Here is a 27,384-nt window from a genome sequence, read left to right as displayed (position 1 = left end):
GGGAAAAACAAGAAGTTTAAACGAAGTGAAAATGTATTCAAGCACTACTGTTTCAGAAAACCCCCTTGGAACAGTTCAACTTCCAAAATATTGCAACTGTCAGCTTATGGGTTATCTGAGATCATTAGGTTTGATCCATACAAGTTGAAATGAAATTTGAATAAGCCTGATAGAAATCACCTCAGGGGCACCAGCGGATTTGTCTAACAAATGATCTGCTATGCCTCAGTGCTTGTTAATGAAGCTTATGAATTTTATTATGCAAACCTATAGTTTCCTTACCCCTGAATTATTTTTTCTTTTCACAAATAAAAACCAGGATTTGGTTAAGAAATTTCACCTCTGCTTGTGGCACAATGCCAAGTACTGTGATTTGTGCCACACACTTGGGTAACGTAATGGCCCGTCACTGGGAAGTGGAGGGAATAAGTGGAAGCACCCTGACTTTTCCAATTCATATGGTTAAAATTAAACCTCCAGTCTACAGAAGCACTTAAGGGAAGTGGGAGCTCTGGAATTATGATGTGCCAGGCCATTTATTGAGCACATCTGTCATTCGTATCAATGGGAGTGCATTTGCAGCGTGCAGTTCTGGAACTTCATCTCATATGACATTGATTGACCAGTCGGTTCAGTAGGTGGCAGTTTGTCCAAAATGTGCACTCTTAAAAACACACACCAAGGTAAATGACAGTCCCACTATTGAGGCTTTCACTCTTACCTGGCCACATGCCACCATATCTTCTCAAATAGCCACTTCATCTCTGTCAAGTCCAGGTGGAAATTTGCTGCACAGTTCTAATTGGACAAAGTGCCTTTCAAACTCCTAGTTATCACTCACAGATCAGATTAATAGGGCCAGCTAGGTGTCAACATAGTCTCTCTCTCTCTCTCTCTCTCTCTCTCTCACTCACTCCTTGTGCCTCTCTTTCAATCTGCCTCCTAGTGGTGTAAGGCCTAATTATCAGCACTGTATGCCTGTATGCTCTGGTCTTTTATTTGGTGGTGTGAATAGAAAGCAAATAAAGGGGACACCATTCGAGCAGCGGAACATTCAAGGAAAGACACGTTTATGCTATTTTCTGAAAAGAATTGAAGTCATCTCTCATTTTATGGAGATTTATGGAGATTTTATTCTTACATCTGTTTTTCTACACCTGTCACATTGAATTAATAATGTAATGGGAATATCAAGCGATTGAATATTCTCATTACTGACGTGTAAAGAAATAAATGAGTCATAAATTTGTAATATTTGCTAGACACATGCTAATTTTTTAACCAATTTTCACACTGTGCACATTTGCTACAAATATACAGTACAGATGAAATTACACTTTAGAGACTTGCAAGCTTGGATTAATTGCTTGTAGCCCAGTTCTGTAGACAAAACAATACACCTTACTTTGAGATTTTTCTGAATAAGGACTGACAGGACAAAGTGGAAATGTCAAATGGCTCAGTTTTCCAACAGCTTACGGCTCCTGCTAATCGAATAAGCCTGTCACATTTTTGCTAGGTTTCAGTTACATGTTTTACAAGCTCAAACCACAGAATCACAGAGAAACCACAGAGAAATCTACTCTGCACATAATAAATAAGTGACAAATAAGCACAGTTGGATATAAAAGCCAGCAGGCAGGCTACAATGCCAAACGTGTGCACTTCAACATAGTTGGTTGCGACCGTGAGGGAGAGTGTGGACAGGATTATACTGATAGTGGTGTCCTGACTCGGACAGATAAAAACTGATGGTGCCCCACAGGCATCAGAGCAAGCATACAGCACTGCTGATTTAGGTGAGTGCTTTTCCCACTCAATGCAAATGCGGGAGCACATTAAGCCATTATTCCCAGGAAGATTGTGCCAACATAGCCTCGAGCACTATACAGCAACTGAATCGGGTATCAGATGTACCTGAGAGAAAATCCCAACAGTCAAGAGCAGACATTTGTAAAACAGAGCACTATATTGGATTAGAGATTGTGCAGGAAGGTTTACGGAGGTATACATACAATATACACATTTTCTCTAACACGTCCTCATAATTTAGTCATGTTAAACCTCTTTTCATGTGAAAAAGTGCTGGAGATAGTACTGTTCCTGGGAACCAGTGAAGCTTTTTTATTAGCTGGTCTACATCTCTACTGGTTTGGGTGCCAAACTACTGCCATAATTAGATAAAGTGATTACTGTGTGTTTCACCTCACGGTTTAGTTCAGTTTTGAGTTAAATTGAGTTTTCAATTTTCATTTTAATACTATTACTAGAAGCCTTTCCTGAAAGCAACTCACACCTGAAAGTTACCAAGTGACACTGAAACTACAGTTATAATCACATGTAATCACAGTTGTAAATTACACATGTAATCATATTTGTAAATTACACATGTAATCACAGTTGTAATCACATTTAACCACAGTTGTAAATTACACATGTAATCACAGTTGTAAATTACACATGTAATCACAGTTGTAAATTACACATTTAACCACAGTTGTAAATTACACATGCAATCGCAGTTGTAATCACATTTAATCACAGTTGTAAATTACACATGTATTCACAGTTGTAATCACATTTCATCACAGTTGTAAATTACACATGCAATCGCAGTTGTAATCACATGTAATCACAGTTGTAAATTACACATGTAATCACAGTTGCAAATTACACATGTAATCACAGTTGTAATCACATTTAACCACAGTTGTAAATTACACATGTAATCACAGTTGTAAATTACACATGTAATCACAGTTGTAAATTACACATGTAATCATATTTGTAAATTACACATGTAATCACAGTTGTAATCACATTTAATCACAGTTGTAAATTACACATGTAATCACAGTTGTAAATTACACATGTAATCACAGTTGTAAATTACACATGCAATCGCAGTTGTAATCACATTTAATCACAGTTGTAAATTACACATGTAATCACAGTTGTAAATTACACATGTAATCACAGTTGTAATCACATTTAATCGCAGTTTTACATTACACATGTAATCACAGTTGTAAATTACACATGTAATCACAGTTGTAAATTACGCATGTAATCACAGTTGTAAATTACACATGTAATCACAGTTGCAAATTACACATATAATCACAGTTGTAATCACAGTTGTAATCACATTTAATCACAGTTGTAAATTACACATGTAATCACAGTTGTAAATTACGCATGTAATCACAGTTGTAATCACATTTAATCACAGTTGTAAATTACAAATGCAATCACAGTTGTAATCACATTTAATCACAGTTGTAAATCACACATGTAATCACAGTTGTAAATTACGCATGTAATCAGTTGTAAATTACACATGTAATCACAGTTGCAAATTACACATATAATAACAGTTGTAATCACATTTAATCACAGTTGTAAATTACACATGTAATCACAGTTGTAAATTACGCATGTAATCACAGTTGTAAATTACACATGTAATCACATTTGCAAATTTCACATGTAATCACAGTTGTAATCACACTGAAACTACAGTTGTAATCTGAATTTTTTGACCATCAACTCAATCAGTATGTTTAGTAAACAAAAGGAGCTGCATATAAGAAAATCTCACATCCATTGTAAAACATGGTAGTAGATTGACAGTATCATGACTTCCATTAAGTATGAGGATATTTTAGCCCTGGTTGTTTCTTGGCTCAAACATGAATTCAAATCAAAACAGAAACACAAAAAATCTATATTTTACAACTCTGATTAACTGGACTAAACTGAAGAGGGCAGTCCACATGTGCAAATTGAAGAATATAAAGGAGGTTAAACTGTTCTGCATAACTGAGTGTCCAGAAGAGACCCAGTGCTGTTATTCTCTCCAGAGGAGGCCCGACCAAATATTAATTGTGGGGTGCTAATTCTTTAGAAACTAGCATTTTGAAGAGAAAATTGCTACTTAAGATTTTGTGTTATGAAAAGTATACAGTGTACCCACATGTTTTAGCTCAATGGAGATTATTCATTTGATATATTTGTTTTTGCACATTTTCATAAAGTGTGCCAAATATCTTGAGGTTGGCTGTCGTTTAAATAGCATGTATAAACTTCTGACACGTTGTGGTCATATTGGCACGTGAGTTATTCTTCTGTCCAATGTTCTGTAAGCAGTTCCCCTCAGCCACTTGTTCTCTCTCACTGCCTCCCTTTTCTTTTCTTTGCCTCAAATACCAAACCTGGTTTAATGAAACATCTGAGCATGCCAGTGGTTTGTGGAATGTGCAGATCGTGGAGCACTTAGGCTTGTGTGTGCGTGTGTGAGGCATGTTTGCGTGTGCACCTGAGGTTCTGCTTCACTTATCTCTTCGTGGTTTGACAAAGCAGGGTTCACAGTTTGACGACACAGCAGTTTGACCTCTCCTAAGGATGCAGTGAGCTTTCTCTGACCCTCGTGCTGAGTGCTTTTTGGTGAGGTTTCATGAAAACCACTCAATAGCCTTTTCACTGCAAATAGCCCTTTCTTATTGTATAAAGAAATGCACAACCCCAGTCTACTGGACACTGAGGTTTCAATGTTTGTTTGGAGCTGAAAAAAGCCAAAAAAAGACCGGTACAGACATAAAAAAAATGTAATTGTATTTCTGAAGAAAAAAAGATGAACACTGTCCACATTTCTCAAGTGGGTGTGGCTAATGGTTAGTGGACTTGTTGCCTCAAATTCCAGTTAACAAATACATATTCAAGGGTACAATTTTCAGGTAAACAATGCATATTAGGCCAAACAGCAGCAACAAAAGGCAAATTTCAGAAGCAAAAACAGATTCTATACGCCACAATGATTCTACAACCAAGAAAGGGTTCTAGAACCAAAGAGCAGTTTTATAATCAAAAATAAATCTATAAGCAAACAAAAAGATTTTTTTTACTGTTCTATAAGCAAAAAAGAGTTCTTTAAGAAACATTGGTTCTATGAGAAAAATTATTCTTGAAGCAAAATGAAAGTTCTATAAGCAAAAATGATACTGGAAGAAATAACGCATTCTAGAAGCAAAGAGTGGTTCTAGAAGCAAAAAGAATTCTATAAGCAAAAAAAAAGTTCTAGAAGCAATAAAGGGTTCCAGAAGTACAAAATGATTCTTGAAGATTCTAGAAAAAAATCAGTCTGTTTTCAGACTTTCATCCTTCATAATTTTAATTTTCTTTAGTATTTTTGTCATGAACTCTGGTCTGTATAATTCTGATTTGTCACAGCCTGTACAGTAGAGTTGCAGAGCTGCTTGGTGTGTGTGAGGCAGATGGTGGAAGGCTGCTGGATAATAGATCTCAATATTAACTCCGCTGCATGCTGGGCCTGATGGTGGATGATGCTCGGTTGAGAAGTGTTGACCTTCTGTGCTGTCATTTAGCCCCCCACGCCCCCCTGCACTCTGCTCAGATTACTTTGTTTTACTCAATTAAAGAAGACGGCTGAGCATGACGAGAGCGGACATTTTTCGCCCGGTGACACGCGGCACGCTCTCACCTGGACTTGCTTGACATTAGCGCTCTGTCATGGGGTGAAATTGGGAGAAAGATGAAAGGGAAATGGGCCCTTCACAACACTAGCTCAGATTAATGTAGTGGAGGAGTGACGCTTTCACTGCTGTCTGTCATAGCCATGCCTGACACTGAGAGCTGTAGCGTAATATCACAGCTAACGCACTGGTATCACTGGAAATGAGTGTATCATTAAGAAAATATGGTCTTAAAAGGAAATAACAGTATCTGCAAGAAAATATTGTATTAATAAACAAGCACTTGATACTCTGTGGTATCTAGAAATGAGCAAATCAATCAAATTGATCCTGATGAGACATGAAGAACTCAAATTTTTAGCCGTACAGGTAATAATGTTATTTCTTTTAATTGAGATACATTTTCAGGAAAGTATTGTTAATAATTATGAATACGATATACTGCCTTTACACTCTCTGGGGTGTGTATAGTATGAGTGTCATATTATTTAAAAAAAATAAAATAAATCAATCAATTGTGTACCTGTTTCAACTTAAGGATCTAATATTACGGAGGTGCCTTTTGTTCTCTCATATCTGGTGGCAGGGCGGCGTAGCACAAAACAATACGTGTACAATGTGGAGTGTGTGTTTGTGTGTGTTGATGGTGCTTAACAGTCAGACGCACACAGATTATGTGCTTGAAGGGCTGGAGGTCTCTGCCAACAGTGACAGTTGGGCTGGGAATTGGTGAGATCCGGCTGGAAGAACCCACCAGGGTCTGGGGCCTTCTCCTAGTGGCCTTCAGGGGCAAAAACGACCCCTGGTGCAGCTTGATGAAGAGCCTCTGATGGCTGAGGCCTTTTAAAGGCAGTGTGCTGATTTGAAGAGTGTCTTTTAACTCTCTCCAGCCCAGGCTTGGACAGACTTTTGTTGATCTACCCATCTTTGCTCTCAATGCCCATGTGCTGTCCTGCCAAGAGGCCCCCAGCGTATGTCATTTGTTTTACTTTCAGCTAAAAGTTGATGGCGTACCAATAAAGGCCCTGAGTTTTCGTTTGATGGGGAGTGTGGAGCATATGGAGAGTGTTGTAACAACCAAACAGCATTTTCTCCTGCTGCTAAATCAAGATGGCAGGGACAGTTGTAGCAAATTAAAAGCCATACGTCAGGCTGATTGAACCATTTGCTGGATGGGGGCATATTTAGACCCCTGTCATGTGTGTCACTGGTCATTCTGGCACTTGCACATGTGTGTAGTACTGTGGGTACTCCCACCTACCTGCAGAACAATGTAAAATCCCCCAACACTTAATTCCTGAGCATGGTTTTAGGATGAAAAACTGTAGATCTGTATTTAATCTATCAGTATAAATTCTGCTGTCTTGTCTAGAGCATATGCAGGTTGACTAATGTCTACTCAAGCACACTTTTGAACACAACATGATGAAAAGCACGTCCCCTGGTGCACAAAATTGTTTGTCTATGATAAAGTGTATGCCTTTGTCTTTCCATCTGTATTTTGTCTCTTTATTTATTTATTTTTTTACAGTGACAGAAGAGAATGTGTTAGTAATAGGCTTATGATATTAGACTCTATGAAAAAGGTGTAGGCCTTATTTTTCTGGTCTGATCTGAGTCTGGTGATTATGACTGTCATTTTTGGGATGATGTAATTTAGTGAAATTGTCTGTGTAATGCATTCTGAACGCATCCTTAGTTATATTAGTAAAACCTTAGATTTTTTTGTAGACATGGCACTAGGATTAAGAATGACTTTTGTGCAAATTGATTAAAAAAATTAATTACTGTTTACTTTTATGTTGTTTTTCTCTCTGCTTTCAAAGCTTCTATGCAGTGTTGGGGTTGTGTTTCATTTCCGTGCTCGAGTGGTAAAAGAGAACTAGAAGAGTATATGTAGAACAGTAGCATAGAGTTTACTGCAGCAGGCAAACCAGGTTGCTTGAAAATGTCTTACGCTGTTTTGTACAAGTTGTATAAAAATTAAAAGGTGGTATGTATGGTATTATAAGATGTAAACATAAAAATGTTTAAAATTTAGACCTACAGACTCTAGGTCAGTCAAGTTATATAGAAATGGTCAGTTTTGTTTCTAAAAGATGGTTAGTATAATATGCTAACAGATAACATATTGCTAAAAACACAAATCTAATCCCACTAAAATAGATTTTCCGTTCCTTTTCCTGCGTTTGGTTCATATACAATCATGCCGTAGAGGTGTTCTTGACCTGTGACCTCCTTCTTCTTTTTGCATGTCAGACACGGCTTTTTTGTCTGCTGAGGGATCCTGATTGCCCCCCTCCCCACCTCGTTACCGACCAACATCTCTGTTTCTGGAGACTCCATTAGGAAGTCCAGAGCGTCCTTGGAAGTCTCCTCTCTCGCTGTATAACTTTTCTCCCCGTCTTGCGACTGTCTCTATCTCTCACGCGCTCATTTTTTCCATCGCAAAAAAGTAGGGCGGAGGTTATTAGGGTGAATTTGATATAACAGCCCATCTGATGCAAAGGAGCGCCCTGTCAGACACAAACAATAGATAAAGTAGGAAATATAATGGGAGGTAAGGAACATTCTGGTATTCCCAGAGAATGCTCCCTAAAGAGTGAGGAACATTTGTCTGCATATATTTGCAGAGAACACTAGTGGGGAGAGAATGAAGGTCGCAATAAAATAAATCTATTTCCATATTGGAAGAAATGAACTGTAACTCCTTGTTCAGGAAGCAGCAGCGGTGCAGCTATTGTCCCTGCAGGACAAGGTACAGTTCTGAAGATGGGCCGGAGCTCCTGGCCGGCTCTTCAAAGATAAAACCTTGCCTTAAGTCTCAGTGTTTAGTGTAGATGCTGATTTAGGTTCTACCACCAGAGGTTTATTGCATAAGATTCTAGTTTTAAGGCCAAGCATGGAGAATGTAAAGAAGTAACAGATGTTAATGGTTGCGTAATAGCAGAATGAGGTTGTTAGTTATCTAAAGTCGATCAAAAGGTTTTAATTCAGGCTGACCCTGTTTAATTGTAGCAGGCGGTGTGGGTATACGGGTGGGGGATTAGGTCTGTGTGTGTCACAGCTGAAGTGAGCTAAAAACTTGAACTCATTGGTATCACTGAAGCTAAGCATTCATATCTTAGAGTTTGCACATGTAGATCAGTTAATCTGACAGGGATTAACTGGGCATCTTGCAGTTTGATTTGAATGCTGATTTAGGTGTGCTTGTAAAGTTATTCAGTATTCAGTATCCTGATGCAGTTCTATAGCTTATATTATTTCTCATGATGACCACTTTGTGACTTTTTTCATATATTATCATCATATCATATATTAAAAGTATATGATATGATACTGTTGGCATTTTTTAATGAAGAAGACTATGAAAAAAAGGCAAATTATGGTGATTATTATCACACACACACACACACACACACACACACACACACACATATATATATATATATATATATGTGTACATATATATGTATATATATATATGAATGTTCATGTGTGTATATATGTATACATATATGTCTGTGTATATGTGTGTGTGTGTGTGTGTGTGTGTGTGTGTTTGGAATTGTCTGTTCTGAATTAGATGCTTCCTCTGCTGCATTTTATTGAAGTGGCTGTGATTTAACTGGAGCCATGTCAGTGTGTGTTTGTGTGTGTGTGTGAAATTCAGCAGAGCTCTGTGCTCACACTGGCTTCATTAAAAGCGATTAAGGAATAGGTCAGTTTTCTCTGCTTGTGTTCAACGTGCCAGATCCAAGGCAACGTGTTCATCGTCATCTGGTCAGGGTCTGCGGCTCTCCTTAACCAGTGAGGCAGGAAACAAAAGATGTCATATTTTATATGTGGGTTTGTCTGATTATACACTGCACTGACATTCATGCGTTTTCTACCGTTGTTTTCTGTGTATGTGTGTTCATATAAATACAAACGTTTACATGATTTGCTTAATGCAGTTTTAATAAACTGTATGTATTTATTTTAATAAGTACACATATTTTCCTACTCAAACTTAATAATTGGATTTATCATACCTAATGAAGAGGATTTGTTTTTGCACAGGACTCCATATGGGCTGTAACCCTACTGTCCAGGCAGAGAGTTGACAAACACTAACTGTAAACGTGAAATTAATTTTTCAGGGCACTTTGGCCACCTGTCCGCTGAGACAGAGAACAGGACTTGCCATTTGGTAAGGGCACGGAGCGAGTGTGCCAATGGAGACCAGGTGGGCAAAAATGTTGCCCCATATGTCATCCGATTTGGGTATCAGTTGTACACTCACGGTGCACTGATAAGACAAAGTTATCAGCGCTATTTTCCTCACCCAACACATCATTTACAATTTGTGCACTAATGTGTCACCTGAGCAGTCTCGTCATGTTTGACTGCTTGAGGAAGTGCAGCGGCAGAATCCTTGAGCCGGGCGTTTTAGAACAGCGAAAGCATTTGGCTTCAGTTCGAGCAGTTCTGAGTAAGTTAACAGACGGCACGAACACCTGGACGAGAGAAAAACAGAGCAGGAGAGAGAGAGTGAGACTGAGAGGAAAGGGAGGGTTGTGCAGAGCAGCGCATATTGAAGCGGTCTTGGAAAGAATGATTTCACTCAAGCGTCTCTTTGAATTAAGCTGAGAGGGAACAGCTCTTTGCAGTCATTTGTCTTCCTTAATCATACAGCGCGGTGCGTTTTTCAGAGGCGGCCCATGATGCACGTTTACGTGCACATCTGTGCAGCAGGAGCTGAACGAAACGTGTCCATCCCTCACGATTATGAGCAATGAACCAGAGGCAGTCTGTCTGCGAACGGCTGTACGTATGGAAGCGGAAAGCTGTTTGCGAGAGAGGTGCTTTAAGGACTGATGGTGATGGAGAAAATCTTTCGCCCCATGCTTGTCAGAGTTTTAGCAAGTTGAAAATTGATGGGGCCCACAGGCAGCATGGCTAATTTTAGTTGAAATCACCTAAGTGGTTTGGCTAATTTATCCCTCCTCCTTGCCCTTACCCCCTGGACACCCCTCTCCCTCCCAATGCACCGCCCCTACTTTTCTCTCATCTTCCTTCTTCACTTCCCTCCTATCCTCTTTGTCATTCGCTTCCTTCTTCACTTTTCTCTTCTCCTCGCCCTCCTTAACTGTCCCGACATAAAGTGACAGAGAAACAATTATGTTTTTATGTTTTTCTCCCAGCTTGAACAACTCTACATATACAGAGCCAACTCTCAGTTTATAGTTTTTCCTTTTTTATGTGTAATCCGCACATGCAACTATTATTTTTCCTTTCTGTTTAGGTCAGACAAAATAACGGGTTACTCTAACAAACAGAGCTCAGGTTCTGCCTCTGACATTGTGTTCTGGCAGACTCGTTTAAGCGCTATAATACATGCATGGGGAAACTGTACAGAGGTTGTCTATGAAAGAGAAAAGAAGCTATAGAGCACAAAGATAAAAAAAGGTCAGGTGATGGAAGAATAGGACAAGTGAGTCATGACCTCGCTGTGAAAAAAGCTTCACTTCATTCTCACACACTCCAGGACTGGGATAAATAAAGCGGGAGAAAGTTTTTTTGATGTGGCAAAATGTTCTTCAATATCAAGACCTTCAATCCATAAATTAGTTTTAAAAGTATTTTTCTGAAAATTGAATAAACTGGCAGAAGTGTCTCAAACTGCTTACAATGGTGAAGGATAGCAGCACTGAGGCAAAAAAGGGTCACATCTCATCAACACTTTTGTACAGGAAATGTTTGCGGTGCAAGGGCAATCTGACGAGATCCTTATTTATCACGTATTTGATTAGATATAAAATATTACTCAACATGGCAAAATAAAACAATAATGGCTGAAATTATGGTAGACAAGACTGCATCCTTCTTTGTATGTAAGGCATGGACATAATGTAATGTTATGTGAATGGTAATATTATCTGCACTAGTTAACATTAACAAATATGAGAGTAAGCATTAGTAAACCGTAATATTGCCAGTGTTTACGCATGTATTATTTGACATTTATTCAAATATTAATAAAATACTTCTGCCTTGACTAATATTCAATCCATGACTTAAAATACAGTACTGTGCAGAAGTTTTAGGCACATGCAAAGAAATGCTGTAGAGCAAAGATGCCTACAAAAATAATGAAATTAAATGTTTCTACATTTAAAAAAAAATACCTTAAAGAGTAGTAAACAGTAGTAAATGAAATAAAGTCAATATTTGGTGTGACAGAAAGTAAAAATAAAAATAGTAGTCTCTGGTACAATGTGTGCCATTTTATAACTGCACTAATATTTTTATAACTAATAGTTTTATAACTGAAATGAGCTGTAAGTTTTATTGAGCATGTTGCAGAATCAGTCACAGTTCTTCTGGAGACTTTGAATATCGCACTTGCTTCTGATTTTTGCAGCAAAACCCAGCAGCCTTCACTGTGTTCCTGAAAAGTGTCTCTTACGTAATATGCTGCTTTCTTTAATGACATACAAACATTTTTCTGTAACATTTCATTTCAACTAATGTTTTGAAATCTAATGTTTTTTGTACAGACTCAATAATAATAAGTCATAAGATAAAAAATCTATAACAAAGTTTGTACTAAAAAACATTTGCACAGTACTGTATATTCACATAAATGAGCAAAAATTCAACTACAGTATACGTCTAAATGTTGTGTAAATATTGCTTCAGTCACATTTCTGAATTTTGCCAGTGAACCACAAACACTTTTATTTAGGTTTTCCTTCAAATCGTTCATTGTGGATTTAATTTTACTCAGTGATCATATGAATGTTGATTAACGGTCATGTTGATTATTTCGCTTATTTGGTTTATATTTGTGTAAAAAGAAAAAAAAAACCCCACCAATTAATAGAAAAGGCTATTTTGTTAATGTGATGTAAGGTGTATTAATGCTGAAGAGTATGGTTCATGTTAACTAATGCATTAAATAATGTCAGTTAAGGGAACATAATCAAAAGCATTACCTATATAATAATAAATAATTATCTCGTTTATATAGTGTTTTAATTTTTAAACTATCACCCCATGTTTACACACTCAAAAACCGCAGCTTATCCTACATTCGTCTTAGCTTGTCCCAGGCCGTCGCTTTTGCTAGGGTGACCCATAAATAAATGATAAATAATTTCAGCCCTTTCCCGTAGAGGATTAACAGAAGGGCATAGTCTGGTACAAGTCAGGTAAGAACTGCTAAAGTTTTTTATATACATGTACTGTATGGAAGAATGATTCACAGAAGCTTTAGGCATATCAGCCCAGATACACAAACTACTAACCAGGGAGGTCTCAGAATGAACCTAATACTCCGGTTAAGAGACAAGATTGTCATAATGTTGAGAGATCAGTGCAGAATAAATAATAATTAATAAACAAATACTTTTATTTAGCTTGGAGAGAAGAAATAAATAGGTGTACTTTGTGGTTGTCACATGTAAGGGAATGAGGTCGGCACAGGAAGGTTGTTTTAGTTCTTTTTCAATGTTTACAAAGATAATTAATGTTTACATTAAATAATGTTATTCGAAATGCCCTAACGAAACTATAACTATATAGAATATTTGTGTTATGGTGGCGATACATCATTTATTATCCGTTTATAGATACGATAAATGTAAGTCGCTCTGGATAAGGGCCTCTGGCAAACGCTGGAAATGTTTAATGTTGTGGAACATTCGTCAAGCCATAGTAGTAACAAACAGTCACTCCATCACCAGCCTCTCATTTGTTCTCTTGACGTTAATTAGACAAAAAGCACAGCTTCTAAACGCCCGTTCACACCAAGGACGATAACTTGAACGAGAAAGATATAGTTCTAAAAATCGTTCTAAATATAAAAGAATAGTACAGTCCACACCACAACTATAATGATAACGGCACAGAGAATCACTTTCAGAACCATTTTTTCCCCAGCTGATGAACAATAAAAACATTGAGAGCCAATCAGAATTCGTCCTGCTTTAAAGAGCTCGAGCATTTAAAGCAGCAGATGACATAACTGCAGCGCACGCTTAGAATAAACAGAGCGATATCGTGCGTTGGTGTGGACACTAATATAGTTATCGTTATAGTTATCTTCATAGTTATCGTTCTTAGTGTGTATGGGCCTTAATTCTGAAAAAACTGTTATGGTGGATAATATACTGACGGTGAAACGTGACAGTCCTTCCATAAATGAATAAGCTTATGGAAAGCATCAGCATATGAGCAGTTATATGTTTGAATAATAAAAATAATAATAATAATAATTGGCACACTGTCCAGGGTGTACCCCGCCTTGTGCCCGATGCTCCCTGAGATAGGCTCCAGGTTTCCCCGTGACCCTGAAGGAAGGATAAGTGGTATAGAAGATGGATGGATGGATGGATGGATAATAATAATAATAATAATGATAATAAGAATAGTAATAATAATAAGCGTATAAAGAAGAATGATATGTTTGCTTTGTCAAGCCAACATTATCATATGTGTTGGCAACATCTGAGACTTGGCTTGTAAAGGTGCAATGACTTATATACAACTTAGACTCTTCTCCCTTTATTCTGCCTGTACATTTGTCTTTCCTCTTATTCTGCAGAGCAAATATGATGACTGAATCATTTCTGCTTGTTTATTCACAACTCAAGAAATAATAAGACAGAAACACTGCACAAGAGGGTCAGCTTGTCAGCATATTTATATTCAGCACTTGTAGTGCTAATAAGATAGCAGTGCCTGGGAACACGGGACCATAGCTGACTTCTAATGCCGACCACTTGTGGTTTTTGTGGGATTTGTATTATTATCTTCTTTAGTGCTACCTAATTGAATTTCAAGCTCCTATCAGGTGGGTGAGGATTACAGGAAGGTCCAAACAAAAGAATGCTATTGTATACGCTTCATCGCAGGTGAATGAAGCCATGCAACGACATTTATTCACGGAATAAAGAGCACTATTGCTAAACGTCAGTATTAATATCTGGCCGATCGCTTCCATCCGTTCTTTCCAAAGGAGAGCCGAGGGGAGCCGATAGCGGCAAGTCCATTATGCATTAGATGAGTCCTGTGAACCCTTACATTCAAAATGAGTTTGAGACAGAGGACGGAATGTCTCCAATTCCCCTCTCAACATTTGTGTCACACTGATAAAAATCATTAGGACAGTCTCTGGTTCCCTGTGCCTGTCTGTTAAGTGCCTTCGCTGCTTCCCCATGCTCAGCCGTGTCTCACAGAGCTGAAGAAAATGATATCTTTGCAGTCTTGCATCGAAGCCAACCTCTCTTGGCAGCGTGGAGTGCATGGCTCTGCTTGCCAAGCACCTGGTCAAACTGAACACAATGAGCAGCTTATGGATGCTGTCCATCCTCAGACATCATTTTTAGCCATGATATGCTGTGAAATGGTTGAGTTTGAAGGGAATTCTTATGGGAAGAACTTGAAAGGAAAAATAAAAGTCAACATTTTTTTTTTATTCCTGCCGAATTTTTTAAGCATTGCTGAGCCTCAGCTGCTTCCCTTCCCCAGACGCTGAAGAGGATTTGACTGCTAAGTAGTCTTCTGCTGCCAGTTTTGTCTTTCATAATTAACTCGTCATTGTTTTCGGTTTGTTTGCCTTTTTATGCTGCTCGGTACAGTTGTGCTTATTTTCTGTTATGGATGTTTATTCCGTAATGGATCCTAGTATATGAACAATTGAGCTTTGCTGTTTGTTTACTGAGTGATATTTTTTCCTCTATCTGCTAAAATGCTGACATGAAAATGGTTTCAACAGAGAACTCGACTTTAATACGTTCTCAACGTGTTCTGCAACTGCGTCCTCCACATTCCACATCATGTTGCGTTTCATTCTTTTGAAAAATAATCGGAAGAAATTTATGATTCAAATCACATTTAATTGTCATAGACAAAAGAGGGAAAGATTACACATGAGTTCTTTTTTTTTTAAACATTTAATGATGCTTTTAAGAATTGCTGTGCCTCAGAGCCAGCAACTGCAGGCACTCTGTACTCAGCGTGTCTAATGAGAGGACTGGGCTTGTGCATCACACCGCAGCTTTTTTATTGAAGTGAGGCTTGAATGTGGTTGAAAGCATGAATTTCATATCCACATAATTTCTGTTTTTATTCCACTGGTTAGTATGTATGTATGTATGTATATATATATATATATATATATATATATATATATATATATATATATATATATATTTATATATATATATATATATATGTGTGTGTGTGTGTGTGTGTGTGTGTGTGTGTGTATATATATTTATACTTATATCTGTTTATTATGAAATATATTTATTACAAATATCTGATTATTATAAATCTGACTGTCAGATTATACATGAAAATGGGCATATACCTATGTATATGCTCAGACATGGCATCCCAAGTTTTTTTTTTTTTTAAAGACACACTGTATTTACTAGTCCAGTGTGCATTTCTCTGACAGACACATGAACAAAACCATAGCAAATAATAGCAAAGAGCAGGAGGTTCCTTAGCTTATGTTACCGCCTCGGTTTGTATGGAACTGCTGGATTTTACACAATAGGCATGGCTCAAACAATGGCTGTTTGCAAAATATGCAAAGGCATTTCGGGCATGTCGAGGAAACAATAATAATTTGTTTAACCACCAAGAAAGCACCCCAAGGAGTGTGTTGAAATCCAGATAACACAGGGCGTGCACGTGAGTATAACAGCACCTCAGCCAGAAACAGCACTGAAGTAAACAAATGCGCTTAGCACTGCTTATTAGAAAACAAATAAGAGCTGGAAAGACATCACTGATGCTATGACATTTGACCTGGCCAAGAATAAAAATACCCATCAAAACAAGGGTTTTAAGCGACTTCTCCAAATATTTGATCCCTGGTACGACTTACAGAGTTTTACATATATTTCCTCAGCTGTACAGAGAATGCCATGAGAACAAACATAAAAAAAAATAAAACGATGAAACACAAAGAGAATGTAAACCAAATCTACCAATGTATTCAGTGATTAAACAATTTTAAATATTCACTAGCCTGTCAATTACTTTTCCTTTTATTACTTTTAAATACTGAAGACATTAGTAGAGGTGATGTACATTTTATTAATTAAAAAAAAACATTAAATAAGCTATCCATCCTTGATTGTTTGCATTTTAGAAATAAATTTGGAATATTTTGTTGAGAAGAGCACTTTATTAAAATTAGTTTGAAAAGGTACAGTACTTGGACCTAAATAGTCAGTTATTCTTTTTTTGTGAAGTTATGTTTCTTACAGATGTATTTCCATTAATATTGAAATTAGTGTGGCTGCTCTGTTCAGTAACTTGCAAAATAGTCTTAAAAACCAACATGAAAAATAACTGTGTTTTATATTGCGCACTGTGATCCAGCCTGAAAAAAAGGTGATATGATATTTTTACCAGATTGCCCACCCTTAGTATGACTATTCTATTTTGTAGTGTTTTTTTTTGATAGAAAACAGAAATTTAACTCAAGCAACCACTTAATAACTAACTCAGGCTAATTAAATTTTGGTTTAGATTAAGAAAAAAGCATAATGATTAAAATATTCCATAATTCCTTTATCAAAATAGAGCAGTTAGTAAAAATTTCTTTCTTGTGACCCCATATACATCTCAGGTGACCCACAACCTGTGCTGTATATGCATGGATGAGTGGTATTGTATCTTGTCTCTGGTTCTTTAAAATAAATAAATAAATAAACAAATTTTACTTAAATTGCTACTGTTCGTGATGCTCGATGTCTCAACACTTTATGCTTATTGTTTTAGTTTTGCAAATGAAATAATTAAGCTTCTATATTCTGTCCTCTTTGCCATGTCTTCCATGGATGCTCCATAGTACATGCTTTTCCTTTAACACAAAAAGATGTGAGAGATTGAGGCCTGAGAGCCACCATAGTGCTGATCTAATAATGGATGGTGCAGATGGGGTTTGCTGGAATGGAGCTGTGTGCTGAATCCATGGGGTTGAGGAAAGCGCAGAGTGTCAAAGCGACTCCCATGCTGAACACACTAGTGGGGAATGGATACCGTCTGGCAGACAGGTTGGCACTCTGCTCTTTCCCCCTGTACCTGCGCTGGAGGTAGTCCAGGGTTAATTATAGTCGAGCACTTGAGTCTAGTGTCAGCATGCCGTACAGAGGGGGTGTCACACTTCCATGTCCTAAACAGCAAAGACAAGAGGAAAGGCATGCTCTTCTTTGACCTAAGTTTCACCATGCCCTTTACATAATGAAATAAAAATATCTCTGTATAAGTCGCTTGTAATAACAGGTGTCATGTGTGTTTGCCTTGGTAGAGAGTAACTTTCCATTCAGAATTCCGTTCAGTACTTGCTGATGGGGGTTTGGTAAAATGTTTCAAAGTCACCTCTTTAAGAGGAGTTAAAAGATATTTTTGTTGAGCTATTCATTTTCCCATCAGATACAGTATAATCAGTTGCTTTTCTTATACACAGTGAGGCTCGCACTGTCGAATCAAGCCAGCGTTCTCTGTCCTAGAAAAAAAGAACACTTTGCGTTTCTAAAAGTTTTGTTCTTGCCGCCCAGTTATTTTTACGATGGCCCATTTCCGCGGTTGTTTTGGCATTATTTTGACCTTACACAGAGCACCTTCTCCCAAGTCAAATTAGCTTTCGCCATTCAGAGAATCACAGTAATGGAATGGCTTGACGGTTTTTTGCTTCTGGAACGTGAAGAAATGGAAGGCATGTGCCATTGGGGTTAATAATATTCCTTCTCTTCAACAAGTACCGAGGGATGCAGGCGTCCTTGAAAACGACAGCACCTCACTTTCACCCTGCAACTCGTTCCACTGTCCGTCTTTCCACACGCTGCAACATGACCCAAAACACATATGTCAAAGAATCGATCGTATCTAGGAAACAATTCAAGTACTTCATGTCAATAATGTAGTTCCTGTAACGACATAATTCTCACTGGGAGTAAGAAGCATAGGAAAATTGCCTCTTGTGGATCAATAGGTACTCATCAGATTTTTTGTTTCAACAGAATGCAGGCAAAACTGTGAGGACTTAACTCATGCAAGTCAATGAACACCTGGGGCTGAGCTTCCAGAGATGGCTGAACATGATGAGAGAGAGAAAGGGAGATGTAGAGTGAACGAGGGAGCTGCAGTCTCCGTGTTATTGTTTGATAGGATGAGAGTGACTAGGAGCGGAGCTCAGCCTGAGGCCCTCGGAGGTTTGCGCCACCTGTTTGTTTTCCTCATCATCCGTGCATAGAGCTTTTAAATGCCTTGCTGTACCCTGGCCCATGGGAACCGAGGGTGTGAGATCCAACACAAAAAAGGTGACAGAGGAGTCGTGGGTTGTCGTATTAACTTGGGGATTTATGATTTATTAATCTGCACTTCTTTAAATCTGAACCGAAGCGTTGCGAGGTTACCCAGCTCAGTCCCCCCAGGAGTAATCTTGCTGCTGAGAACAATTGAGAAGCGCTGCATTTTTTTGTCTTCTTTAACTGCCGGAAAGTGCTCACTCCATTACTCCTCTGAGTGCAGCTGGGGGACAGGGGCAGTAGAGACAGAGGGAGAGAGCGAGAGAGAGAGAAGGAAGTGAGAGAGGAGATGCAAGGAGAGGGATGCAAGAAGAACGCAAAAAAGGAGAGGGTCATGCCCGGCCCAGCCACAAGAAAGTTTGTTATTCCTCTGAGGGCTTTATTTTTGTCCTCCACTACACAGCAATTCCTCAATTTTCCGCATATTGTTCTAGGGATGAAAAAGCTTCTGCACATGAAGGAGTGTGAGAAGAAGCAGTGTTTATGAACATTCCCCCCACCCATTCCTTGGCTGCTGTCTTTCTATAAAATACTGACACGTTTATGTAACATGTCTCATAATTTATCACTCACACTTTATCTACTCATGCGGGCTGTGGTTGAACGCTTATATATAGGGAAAAAACCCACAAAAATGTCGCTTTGCATGTTACCAATTACATCTTCGGTGTGTAAAGTTTCCTGCACATGATGGAATGCTTCTCCTTGGTACCGTGACTGCTTAAATCAAAGTCATCCGCACCTGAAAGGCTGAGATTAGGCGAAAGTCACGTTGAAGGTACAGTAATGGCCCGAGGTCTCTACTCCTCCACAGTGGAGACACATTCAGCAGGAGAGAAACAGGGCTGGTGCCAGACAGATCTTTGGCAGGCCTCTCTCTCTCTTCACTTGGCCGGGTGGTCGATCACACCATCACAGCCAACAAGACGGTTAAAAAAGCAACAACATGGACGTGCAGGCGGTGGAAGCTGTCAGCGTGCAGTAACAATGCTGGTGTTTTACCTCCTTTAGTCATGGAGGATGGATGAGTAATGCTTCAGCACCAGGCTGGAGAAGGTGTCGTTATTTTCATATTAATATTAGACCACATGTTAGTGTGGTAGATGTATTGGTGTGATAGGTGTGTTAGATGTGTTAGTTAGTGTGATAGATGTGTAGATGTATTTAGAAATTTTCATTTTGTCTAACCAATTTATTTGACAATCCACTAAACGTGTATTACATCACTGAAACAAGGACCTAAAGCACAAATTCTTACTCCGGTTTTTTTTTCTGGCTGATGTGGTGATCTGTAGGCCAGATCTTATGGAGATGTATGCAGTGGATTATGGTGCTACATTTTCCATTGATAGTATGTGTCATTTTGAAGCATCTTATATATTTACAGTGATATATTTATAGTGGCATTTGTCTTTACAGCATGTTCTGGTTTCCATTTTCCTGTCAGACTGTTTCTAAAAATACTTTTGTGCACAATACTATAAGAACATTCATCTGGATTTGGGTATTTAAATTGTTTTTTTGTCAACAAAATACAATTGACTAACCCTTAGTGCAGTAAGCTTTAATGCATTCATCTTCAGTAGCCGTTATATCCTGATCAGGGTCATGCTGATGTAGTAAACAGTAATTATATATTATTATTCTGAAATAACTTTCAAAGCATGTGTTTTTGCTGTTATGATTTGATAAAAGATCAAATACATTTAGAGTGTGCATGGTGCCCTGTGATATTCCCGGGATAGGTGCCGGATCCACCATGCCCCTGACCAGGATAAAGCATTTAATGAAGATGAAGATGAGGAATAAAATACATCTACACTCTAAACCTGCCAGTTATACTGTAGTTTCACGTACTACACTAGAAATGATTTCATACTCTTTCTTGTCAGTGGTGTCATTCATGACTCTGCATAGTAACGTCCTGTCACCGCTTGAATTACTTCACTTGAATTGAATCATGATTATGACTTTGTCTCGAAACTGTTTGGTCCATTAAAATGTTCACATAATTGATATACTTCATCCGCTGGCATAATGTAATGCAATTTGTGAGACTGAGTGTGCTTTTTTTTCCCCAAACTGCCAGAAATTTGCATACATTTGCAGTGTCCTGGACCACACAGATGTCTGTTAGGAGCACAAACTTTGAAGAAATAAACAGAGAGGTTCGTATATGAGTCAGTGGAGGGAAAATTTGTAAGGAAAAGTGTGCTCACACACATATGGATGGCTAAAATAAGAAGCAAAGCTCTGATTAGAATCGCAGCAGATGGATGTTGGAGGAATAAAGTGATGCCAGTGTTGTTCTGTGCAGTCAGGTGCCAGGTCTGGGCTCTGAGGAGCAGCGGCGAGCAGAGCAGAGCTGATGTAATATGACAGCTTTGCTGTTCTCAGAACAGCCACTCCAAGGTCACTTTGGCTGGAGCACACTCTGGAGAGAAAAGGGTGGTATGTTACATTGATCAAAGAATAGTGATTAATATGAAGACACACTGAAAGGCTCACAAAGTATGGTGTGTAAGTGTGAGTGTGTGCCTGAGTGTTTTAATACTTTAATATGATGAATGAGATCCTTTGCGAGGTTTAACCACACAGGGAAACTATGGTTCCGTTCTGTTACTACTCGCGTCAGGTATTGCTGCTCTTTTCTGCCACTTACTGTGCGTGCATGTGTTTAAAACTTCAGATCCAGATTTCACTATTCAACCGCTATCTAAGGATCCTGTGTGAAGTTCATTAATGAGTTTGACAAAGTTTGAAAATGTCAGTCCTACCTGTAAAGTTTCAGAGGAACCGGAGGCTTTTTTACCCCATGCACAGGCTGCACAGAGCAGCATGGTTTGCTAGTTAATAAATCATGCAGGATGAGTTTATCATGGAGATAGAGAAGCCCCCTCTGGGCTCCACTGGGTAACACTGTGTTTCTGGGAGCTGCTATAACACATGATGAAATGCTGCTGTCAAAAGCATCACTTTTATAGCTGCAAACTTTTTTATCTTCATCCCCGTCAATAGTAGGGTTAGAAGACTTGTTTATGAAGTTTATGTTATGCATTGCAAACTAAGTAGGAGGCAAACAAGAAGGCGTTCTTGAATGAGCGGGTAATACGTGTGAGGAAAAGCAACATTCAGAGGTAAAATCTGCTTTGCTCTTTGTATAAAGTTCTGCCTTAATTAAAGCCAGAGGTTTGCTGGCTCCTTTATATTCTTGGTAAACACTTTATTTTGTATATTTGAGGGATGTATCCAAATATGAATACATTATTCAAAAACAGATTATATTTTCAAAACGGAAACAAATACAGAAAATATTTGCCAGAAAGGTTAACAGGACATCTGTTTGAGATTAGTTGTGTGTATTTGGACTGATGACTGGGACGTTTTAATTAGGCTACTAGACATTTCTACCTCTTTGTTTTCCCCATTGTTTTCCACTGTATTTAATGTAATTCAATTAAAAAGATTAATTAAAAAGAAAAACCGTCTTGTTTAGGTCACACCCATTTTGGGTTTAAATCTGAATACAGTTACAGATAAGAATATTTGTAGCACAAAACAGATACAAATATTTTTTACAGATAATGGCATTGTGTTACACCCCAGAGCAGTCTAACCAACACATTTTGTGTAAAGATACATAAGACACAGTTTTTGAAGGAGCAATCACATTTACCTGTTTTTCCATTTGTATTTTGGCAGACTGAATGAAAAAGACATTAACCACTGATGTCATTAACTGACTATTAGTGAAGACACTAGAACAATTCGTTTTTCTCTTTTCCAGCATGTGTTATGTCTCAGTGTTCAGTCTACGGCGTAATTGCTTCTCAGAACCCACAATTTTGGTCGAGGCTCCCAACTCTTGAGAGTGACTTTGAAGATAGAGGAACACCAATGCCCCAGTGCTCCAGCAGCGACGGCGCGTTTTAGGGAATAGAGGAGGCAGTAATGGGAATCTCAACTAATGACTTGGGAGAACAAACCTTGGTCTCTTAACATCAAAACCTTATTATTTTTAGCTCTGGCCAATGTTAAGCTTATCCCTGTTACTGGGACTGTTCTTTGTGCTATCAGATGTGGAAATTAAAGCTAAATGACTTAAGGGGACTACTGCTCATACTACAAGTAGGCTAGTCTGCCCTTCAACAGAGCTCGACTTGACATCTCTGTCCATTATAGGCTTTCTCTTTTTCTCAAGTTGTTCTCAGTTTGACAAAAGGACACTGTTCCTGTTACCAAAGTGGGGCTTGACATAACCTAAAGACCTAATAATAACTTACAGGGGTGTTAGCAGGTAATCTGATAGATTAAAAAAATAGTCTCAAGATGAGAAGCAGCATCAAGAGATTCTAGATATAAATGCAAAATCTAGACTAAAATTTTGATATCTCTCGTGAGGTGACCAAGCCAATTCACAAGCCAATTCACCTGACCAGCCAATTCACTGGTTATTTACAGTACCCTGAAACAGGGGCTATGACTGTGACTCAAATGTGTCTCATCCAATACAGCTGTAAAAAACTCCAATGTCATATATACCAGTACAAAATGTTTACTGCAGACAAAATCAGTCCACAATACATAGTCAAGGTCAAAAAACAGGCCGAGAGTCTTTTCTTTATTCGTGTGGAAAGATTACCATTTCATTTCTGTGCTATAGATTTATTGATAATTTTTCTTGTGTTAAGGACTTAATTTAACAAACTACAACGTTGCCATACCTTAGTTTTTCACTTTTTCCTATTAGTTTTGACATCACAATATGTTCATCTCTGGCAAAGATACATGATAAAGTGCAGCCTTTAAATTTGCAAATTAACATGTTTTCCTTTAATGATAAAATGTACATTGGTCGAATAATGACTGCAATTTGTAGGTGTACTGGTTGTATTCACTGTTCAAACAATCTTTTAAGCAGGCATGTTATTTGAAATAGATTATGTTGAACTTCCTTTTTTTTCCAGCATGGTTTGTAGTATTTGTCACACATGGAAACATGAAAAGAGCCAGATTTGGCTCTTGAGCATTGCTTCATGAAGTAAAGGCAAACAGAAATGGAGTTAAATTCTCTATGGGTGAAATAAAAAATGGCTGAGATAAACATAAGGATTAGATTGCTTTGAAAAGGACTTACGACATGGTGGATTGAGTTTTTAGTCTTGAATGAAGGTCCACACCCAATGAGCTGCCTGCTGTTTCTGTTATCTGACTTCTTTCTGGAGGCTTCTGACCCTTTCAGCATCACTGAGTCATTGGTCCACTGTAAGGGCTACTGTCTCTATGGAGTTTCAGGAGAACAACAGCAGCTGATGCCACAGGGTGTGGAAAAACATAATTTTGAGCATATTCAGCCCAGGGTAGGAAGTGAGCCCACTCATCTTGGCAGTTGTAGCAATGAGTCCTTAGAAACCTCCAGAGATCCTAGTTTGCAGCTGTAGTTGACCATTGGCCTGCGAGTGGTGGCCAGAGTTGAGGCTTTCAATGACCCCCAATCTTTTTAAGAAGTCTCTCCAGACCCTGGACCTCAATCCATGACTGTGTCCTTCACGCTGCTATAATGTGAAAAGTTAAACAGTATATTAGCCACCTGAAATGTAATAGGTCAGAGATTTAGGTCGTTTTCACACTTGGGATTTTTCCGGACACTGGGTCATTTGCCCCAAGAGTTCGGTAGATTTGGTGAAGTGTGAAAGCTGTTTTTGAGCCTGGGAGCGGTCCAGAGAACCAGACTAGTCGTGTTGAAAATGGTGGTCTGGGGTGTGCTTCAACTGAACTGTGGTGAGGTCCACATCAGGTGTGGAAACAGTAGATCTGCTCTCAGTCCTGCATGGTGAGTAACATGATAGGTTCATCTTGTCATGTTACTTCCTGTTTCCTAAGTTTCTTAATGCTTTACTGATATATATGGAGTGAAGAAGGCATTCAAACACACCTGGTCACAATCCATAAAAAATTGTTTATCAGAGCAGCTTCAACTGAAAGACTTCACTCAATCAGGTGATCAGTGTTGAAATAAAAAGTAAAAAACTAAAGGAAAGTTTCACAGTTATGTATCATTATTGACCAACAAATATAAAAACATACTTTCGTAGGACGGGAACAAAGTTGCTCTAAGAAGCTCACCTTTATAGTGCAAGGGAACACGCAACATGCAGTCCTGCATAGCTAATTATCTTTAAATAATTGTTCTGTCATTTCCACAGTTGTGATTATGAGCCCCCAGACAAGCCCAGAATCTGTCTTAGGTGCAGCCTTGAGTATTCAGTTCGAGTGTGGGATGAGATGTCAAACTTTTGAAATTGACCACAACTACTACTGTAAACTTCTGACATTCAGAATGTGAAAGGTTAGGTGTGAGCACAGTCATTTTGGTACCAGCATCAGAGAGCATGAGCATTTGTTCATGTCATAGGTGCTTCATGAAACATCATCCATGTACAACAGCTTGAGTCAAAGTAGGCCACAAAAATGCTGAAAGGGTATGTGAAGTTTGTACGATACCCAGGTGTCCTGTAACTATTTTGGTATGTGCCTGTGTGATTAAGAGATCACATGGGCATGTAGATTTTTAGGGTGCATCTCTGGATCTGGATCAATGTGTGTTCCTCAAAGTTGCCAACTACAGAAGCCATAATGCAGGATGCACAAATTATCAGACAGGATTTAAATGGACAAGTTTAACATATAGATGAGGTCAGTAGTTAGTAGATTGACAAGGCAAATCGACTGAAAGCTTATGAGTAGGATGAAGTGGGATGTGACACTCAAAATATAGTTGTAAGCCCCCATTAGCATCTGAACGGCTATATTTCCTGGATATCCATGTGTTTGCATAACATACGATTCTTTTATTTCAGCACTACAATCCTGACATGGTGACAAGTGAATATAAAGTGGACTTTATACTGGTTGTATCTGTCATCATGATGGCAAGTTTAATCCATTTTTATAACGTTTATTTTTTCCTTCTAATGACCTCCCAGCAGACAAAGTCATACCCATAGCAACTAGACTCTTTCAAAGCGTCCAACAGTCTGCCAAAAATATTTACTTCCAACCCATGGGTGAAGACAGCGAAGTATAGCAAGTAGCAGTGGTCAAAAGCTTTTTATTTTTCTAACTCAAGATGCACAGAAAATCAGAAATGTCTATAAGGATGTGACTAAAATGATCAATGTTGAGTTAATTGAAAACTGGAGGTCATTTTTGACATTTTCCGAAGAGAGAAGGGAGAAAAACTGTCATTGTCAAGTCAAGTCTTTTTTTTACTCTGAGCAAGTCTAAGCCAAAGATTGTTATTTATGTTCGAGGATGTTTTTGTAACCCAATTTAGCTAATTCCTACATCAGTCTGCCTAACATGCCTGTTGTCTTAGAACTCACAATGGAGCATCTTCCTTGTTTATTTAAAGGGATGTACTTCAAAGTGGAAGTCAAGACCAGGGGATGTCAGCTTGACCAGTGTGACTAAGTGCCTTTCCGTTCGTTGGACGAGTGTTCAGCGAGTGATAGAAGGAGATGCTGATCAACAACTGTCAATGCTGATGGAAGCTGGCCTCTCTCAGACAGGTCTTAGTATGACACAAGAAAGCTCTCTCTCTTTCAAAAAAAAAAAAAATCCTCCCTCCTCATCTAGGACAGACTTGAGCTGACAGCACACGGCTTAGCTCCTCTGAGAATACTGGACCCAGACAGGCTGACTTATTTATCTGTATTGTGCGCCATACTCCAGGATCACATAGACTCCTAAGGCACAGTGAACTTTTCTTCTGTTATTTCAGTCCTGGATTTACCTTAAAACAACAGGTCATTTATTAATGATGATAACATGCCCTTTTAAGCCGTATAACATGACTGAGTGCACATTTTTAATGGAAGTTCTATATAGGGTGAATGTATTTCTTAGACCTAAACTTGAGGCACTGTACACCATTCTGAAGTTTAGCGCTTTCCTACTCTTTCTAGTATTGGAAAGAAGATGAGCAGAGGAAATCTCAAGATGCCTCCCAACAAGCTTTGGAATATATTTAGCAAAATGTTTATCATGCCAACGACCTGGGCTGGCTTCTCATTAGCTGATAAACCAGTCGCAAGGGTTTTGGGGTGACATTAGTCTTTTGGGCGCTTCTTCAAACACTTCCCATATTTATACTTTACCCATCAAGTGGCAGTGACTTCTTCTCCAGATGCCCTCATGCACATTAAAAAAGTTTCTTAGTTCAACGCCACCAAATGAGTGCAAAAGTATGTAGTAAAGGAGATCAAACACATGGGCGGATGCTGAGACGCTGGCCAGTGTTCTGAGCTCTGCATAATTCATACTCTCCAACTTGGGTCCTCCCTAATGAGGGTCTTGTGGCTGTTTTTGGATGTTCGATGCGCTGAGGGGAAAAGCTCGCTTGCGATACACACCGAAGCGGCAGAAGCCTCTCAGCACCAGCACAGAGATGAGAGCCACTGCATCTAACTAGAGGGAGCACTCAAGGCAGATTTAGTGAGTGCACCTTAACTGCAGTCACTCAATTACTTAGCAGCACATAATCACAGCCAAATTGCTTGGTTTGTTCCAACCTA

General features: G+C 38.6%; 1 protein-coding gene across 1 annotated transcript in view; it reads left to right on the top strand.

The window, feature by feature from the left end:
• The window catches only part of roraa (RAR-related orphan receptor A, paralog a), a 263,575-nt gene that overhangs the window by 12,816 nt on the left and 223,375 nt on the right, over window positions 1-27,384 (top strand). The window lies entirely within an intron of this gene.

The sequence above is a fragment of the Ictalurus furcatus genome, chromosome 14, assembly GCF_023375685.1.
Source record: "Ictalurus furcatus strain D&B chromosome 14, Billie_1.0, whole genome shotgun sequence".
In the NCBI taxonomy this organism is placed as follows: domain Eukaryota; kingdom Metazoa; phylum Chordata; class Actinopteri; order Siluriformes; family Ictaluridae; genus Ictalurus; species Ictalurus furcatus.
Note: the sequence above shows the minus strand (reverse complement) of the source record. Positions and strands in the feature narration are given on the sequence as shown.